This window comes from Arachis hypogaea, chromosome 3 (genome assembly GCF_003086295.3).
Source record: "Arachis hypogaea cultivar Tifrunner chromosome 3, arahy.Tifrunner.gnm2.J5K5, whole genome shotgun sequence".
Classification (NCBI taxonomy): Eukaryota; Viridiplantae; Streptophyta; class Magnoliopsida; order Fabales; family Fabaceae; genus Arachis; species Arachis hypogaea.
The window spans coordinates 103382021-103387695 of record NC_092038.1 but is presented as its reverse complement, the minus strand read 5'-3'; the positions used below and the strand labels follow the sequence as shown (position 1 = coordinate 103387695).

Sequence of the window (5675 nt, the reverse complement as noted above, 5' to 3'; positions counted from 1 at the left end):
TTTAAGTTAATCAATATTTTTATGTAATTTTTATAATTGGTTATTTCATATGCTTTGGAAATAAAATTTAGTAATGGAAGTATTATATAATTTAATTTAAGTAATTTCTATTATGAATAAATTATGGTTTATTTTATTACTTTGAGCTCTAGGAGATTTATTTATTAGGAATGATTAAATGGATTTTTATAAATACTTAAAGTTTAAGTAATTTTATTATAATTAGATATTTTGTAAATTGAAATTTAAGTTTCGGTGATAGAAAAATAATAAAAGGTTATATTATTTAATTTGAATAATTGGTATTGAGTGTAAACTATATTTTATAAAAATGTGATTAATATGCTTATTTTATAATTTACACTATAAATAATTAATTGAACTTAGCAATATGTTAATAAATAATGTTCTTATATATTTTTAAGAGAGTATATTTGATTTTAAAATTACTCTACTCTTCAATTTTATCAAAATATCTATTCATATCTATCCTTGTTTCGTTATAAAATCCTAATTTTACCCTAAATTCACAAAACACACGCACAAACAGAATGGGAAAGAAAGGAAACAGGGGAGCTCGAGGGAGAAAAGGGGGAGACGAGAGACTGAGAAACAGGGGAAGGGGGGAGTAGCGCTGGTGGGTGTCTCTGCCACCGTGGCTGCTGTTGCTGTCGAATAGAAGAGGGAGGGAGGCTGTCGCACTTCTAGCTGCCGCTGAAGCTCCCCTCACCACTGTCAACGTTGGTTAGGGCAGAGGAGAAGAGGAAGAATAACGGAGAAGTGAGACTGACGGGGAGGGTAATACGGTTGTTGTTGATTTGGAGCTGCTACAAGAACGGCGTTTCCTGCTTCTAATCGCTGTCCTTTTGATTTTTGGAGCTGCCGTGGATGGAGCTTGTAATCAGAGAAAGCAAGCTGCTGTCACCAACTCTTAATTCAGCCAGTGTCTTCCTCCTTGTTCTGATTTTAATTTTCCTATTTTTGAAACCGTAACACTCTCACCCTTACTCTGATTATACTTTGTTTCTCTTCCATGTGCTTGTTTTAATCATGGTTGCCTATATCTTTGTTGCTCAGCCCCTTTCTGGCACCTATTTCCTGTTACAATTAGGTCGAGTATTGAAGCTGGTGCTGCCATGGGACGGTTGAAGCTGTTACTGATTCTGATTTTGCTATCTGGGTACTGGTCTTATCTTCTCCTTAGAGTTGATCCATTTACACGTTTTGTTTTGTCACTGCTGTGGTTGCCATGTTCTGGTTTTAATTCTATTTTAGTTCTTGCTTTGTCTTGAATTCTTAGAGCTGAAATTGCTTTGGATTCTTATCCAATTTGAATCCTCTATCTTACTGCAACCATGGTCAGTGCTGCGAAGGCTAATATTGTTGCTGTTCCGGTTGCGTGAGAGTTACCGCTGCTGCCTTGAAACTAAAAGAGAAGAGAGTTGTTACGTTAAAGTATGCGATTGCGACATCGAGGTAGGGGGTTTAATTAAATGGTTTTAATTTTAGAATGCCCGCAAGGTTTATTGAGTAATCTGCAAATAGTCTTAATTGTTGTGAGTGATTAATTGATGATATGAATGCTAAATTGTGTTTGTGAAGTGTAATTGGAATTATTGATAGTGCTATTGATTGGTTGTGTGGATGTTGAATTGTGGCTGTGAATTTATTGAAATTGAGGATTTTGTGAAATTGATTGATCATGGGTGGAATATGAAATGTTGAAGAGTGATTGATGAAAATTCTGAATTTTGATGGATTATGTTGGAATTGTTGCTGTTGAGATGGTTTTATAATTATTCTATCGGTGATGGATTTAGTTGATGATTGACTGGAATTGGGTTTAGAGAATGTTTAAAGGATTGAATTTGAGATGTTGAATTGCTTGCTGAACAAGCTGAGCTTTGAAATTAAACGGCAACTTTGAAAGTGAGTTAGTAACTCTATAGTGACTGAAATTATAAGAATTGAAATGTTAAGTAAATTATATTAAGTGTAATTGTGGAAATTCAATTTTTAAGGTTTCGTATCAGTTAGAGAACTAGTTATGATTTTCTAAAGTTGAATTCCAAAATCTGATTTTCTGCATAACTTCTAAACTGAGTCAGCAGTTTTGAAAAGCTATAACTAATTCTGTGTTTATCGGAATTGCGTGGAACCAAATCTGGGTTAAACTTGGGGATACAAGGAACTAAACTGGTAAATTTGAGACTTTTTCATTAAGTTTATGATTTATGGTAAATTTTTGAATTGGGGATGTCAAATCTGGTTTTTTCTGCAGAACGTTTAACACAGCAGCAACTTGATTCCTTTAATAGAAATTCTGCACTTGGAATTTTGAAATGGAACCAATTTTAAATGAAACTTTGGTCCTAATACTTTAATTTCATAAAAATCTAGAATTGTTAGAGTTGTGGTTTTAAAGATTTGGATTTTCAAAGAAAGATGTATTATGCAGTAAAAGTCAAGCTTTGTTTTCTAAGTAAGTAACTTTGAGGCTTTATAATTTTTGAATCTGGAATGATATTGAGATGCAACCAATTGGAAATGAAAATTAAATATGTTTAGCATATGTGACTTAAATTTCAGGGCTATCCATGTTTTAATGAGTAAGTTATGGGACTTGGAAGAAGATAAGTTCATTAACTTTTAAAACAGAATTTTGCAGAAAATTAGTCAGCTTCTAGGTTATATAACTTCTTCATTAAAAATGATATTGACCTGAAATCAATTGGAAAAGAAACTTGGATGAGTGAAGTTGAACTGTATTAATTTTCAAAGTCATTGGATTTAACTTGGATTTTATATTGAATTTTGAATGTCACATGCTGCTGCTGCTTTTCTGGTTTTACGCACTGCAGAGCAGTCTCGGTTTTTCCTTTATTCCTAAGGCTAGAGAAACCAGAAAATTATGATCTTTAGTTTGTTAGAAAGCTTATTTCAAGACGAACGCCTGGACATAAAGTTTGCGCAATTCTGAGTTCATTTGCTATATTAAAAACAGAAAAGAAGATAGGGTGTTGAGAATGCTTGAGTGACAGTTATGAGTTCATAAAATTAAAGATGAACCTTAGCATTATATGGCTGATTCAATGTTGGAATTTGTTTGTTTCTGAATTGAATTGATATTGGAAAGGTTGAAAAGAGTTTGGTAAATTGTTTGGTTGGGACCCGTAAGGGTGGCTAAGTCCTATTTTTTAAAGGAGATTATGTTCAAATTTTTATAAGGACTTAACCAAAATCAATATTTAAGGTTTATCTAATGATAATAACTTCAATGATTCTTTTAAGAAAAGATTATTTGGTATACGGGATTGTGGGCAAGGACGTGGGTTTTGTCCCGCTTGCATATTTATGATTACAAAAGAGAATAAACAAGCAGAGTACCTGTTGAAAGGTCATTTGTTGCTTGAGGCAACCCCTGAGATGTGTTTATTCATTTGTTGCATTAAGGCAACTCCAGATATACTTGTATGATCATCTGTTGCAGTGAGGCAGTCAGATAGATAATGGTATGATTACTGAGAACGCTTTCCTACGGTACAGATCCAATTTTATTTCTGTAAGGCAGAGGGGTTATTTCCTGCTACAGAAGTACCGTGACCACCTGTTCCATTTCTGTAGTGGCAGAGGGGTTATTTCCTGTATACAGAAGGTGTGTCGGCGTATATCCCTGCAGTGGCAGATGTGTTATTTCCTGCGTGCAGTGGACCCTGTGGTGGCAGAGGGGTTATTTCCTGTACACAGGGGTATAGCCAATAGGAAAGCCTTATCCAGACAGAGGTTGCTGGATAACGTCGGGAGCGGGTATGTAACCGACAAATGAGCTCATTACCTGCACTAGGACTAGACATTCATCATATGCATCTATGTGACATTGTTTGGGTGTGTATATTGTAATTGGTTTGCCTAAATGAATAATTCTGTTTAACTGCTAATTGCTATACTTGATGTAATTGCTCTTGATTGTGTTTGAACCTCATTACTTGTGGTTGTAACTGATTGACTGGATTGTGGTGAATTGGATGTTGATTGAATTGCTTAGGCCTGAGGCCGTGATTGGTTTGTGTTTGAGGTTTAGTAAAGTATGAAAGATTAAGCTGGTTCAGCATAGACTTAATGAACCTATGCTTGGAACAAATTAGTCATTCATACAGTCTAGGAAACTTTTGAGAGTTTTATAAAGAAAATATGGGTTTAGGATTTTGAATAATTAACTAATGCTTTTAAAGAAGGTTAATTTTCTTTTAGATGTATCTGAATGAAATTAACTATTTGCGCTTTGTTCTTTACTTTCACGGCATTCTCTACCTCTACTGAGAACATGTGGTTTGGTTCTCACCCCCAAATTTTCCACCCTTTCAGTGACACAGGTTTGAAGACGCAATTTGAAGCTGCGAGCGATTAGTAGGTTTTCTCTATGGTTTTAATTGCTTTCATAGAGTCCCCTCGCTCTTTTCCTTTGAAGTTTTATTTTATCAGAGGGGTAGGTGTTGTATTTGGGTTTATATGACTTCCTATGTATAAGAGTTACTATTAATAATACTTATATGATTGTTATTATTATGTGCAATGCTCATCTTTGATACATGTCTTGAATGAATAAAAAAAAAAGAAAACAAATTTTCTGGAATTTTCTTAAAACTAAAACGCGAACTCGATACAAAGGCTTGATAATTAAGTAGTTAATATTAGAAAAGGTCACGTAACGTTCTTTCTAGTAGAAATACCCTGACTTAAGCAAGGTATTTTGCTGGAAGGGATGTTACACTGCCAGAACGTGTTATGGTGCTGCCAGAATCCAAAGTTGGTGCGCCAGAATTGAGCTTGGTGCATAGGATGCTGCCCTGATGCGTGGAACGCTGCCCTGCCCGCGCCAAGGGCAGGGTAGGAAAAGTTGGTGCGCCAGATTTGTCTTGGTGCTGCCAGAACGTGTCATGGTGCTGCCAGAATCCAAAGTTGGTGCGCCAGAATTGAGCTTGGTGCATAGGATGCTGCCCTGCCCTCGCGGAGGGCAGGGCAGAAAAAATTGGTGCTGCCAGGAGAGGATTGTGGTGCGCGCTGGTGCTGCCAGGAGAGGATTTGGTGCGCCAGATTTGTGTGTGGTGCGCCAAGATCGTGCGCCAATCCAAATGCTGCCCTGCCCGCGCCAAGGGCAGGGCAGAGTTTCCTCTTCCACGTCCCGTGTTCGAAACACGGCTGGGGCACAAATTCAATTAATTTCCTTGGCTTCTTGGCACGGCAATCAACCTTAGTTCTTGGCTTCCTCATGGTTCCTTGTTCGATCCTTGTAGCATGCATGGGTGACATTTTTCCCTTGAATTTCTTCCTTAGAGAGCCCGATTCTGCCCTCCACAAGGGCAGGGCAATGTTCTCTTCCTCTTGGTCCCAAGGCACATTTTGTGCTCTGCCCTTGTAGTGGGCAGAGCAGAGTTGCCTTCTCTTCTTGGTTCTCTTATGTTGCCCTCCTAGAGGGCAGTCTGCCCTTGTGGAGGGCAATGTTGCCTCCCCCTTAGCATGCGGCACGCTTCTTATTGCTTCGGCCACGCTTTCCTTTCCTTAGGCTACACTTCTTAGGCCACGCTTTTCCTTTTCTTTTCTTTTCTTCACCTACAATAAACCAAAACAACCACTCCAAGTATCACTAAATTCAATAGGCTTATAAATCAATTAAA

The 5675-nt window shown here is 37.1% G+C and overlaps 1 long non-coding RNA gene across 1 annotated transcript; it reads left to right on the top strand.

Moving 5' to 3' along the window:
- Positions 1 to 531: 531 nt before the first annotated feature.
- On the top strand, positions 532 to 4573 carry LOC112790830 (uncharacterized). Its single transcript, XR_003196926.3, has 4 exons — positions 532 to 989; positions 1078 to 1180; positions 1301 to 1476; positions 4366 to 4573. It is a non-coding gene; the product is annotated as an uncharacterized lncRNA (long non-coding RNA).
- The last annotated feature ends 1102 nt before the right edge of the window (positions 4574 to 5675 follow it).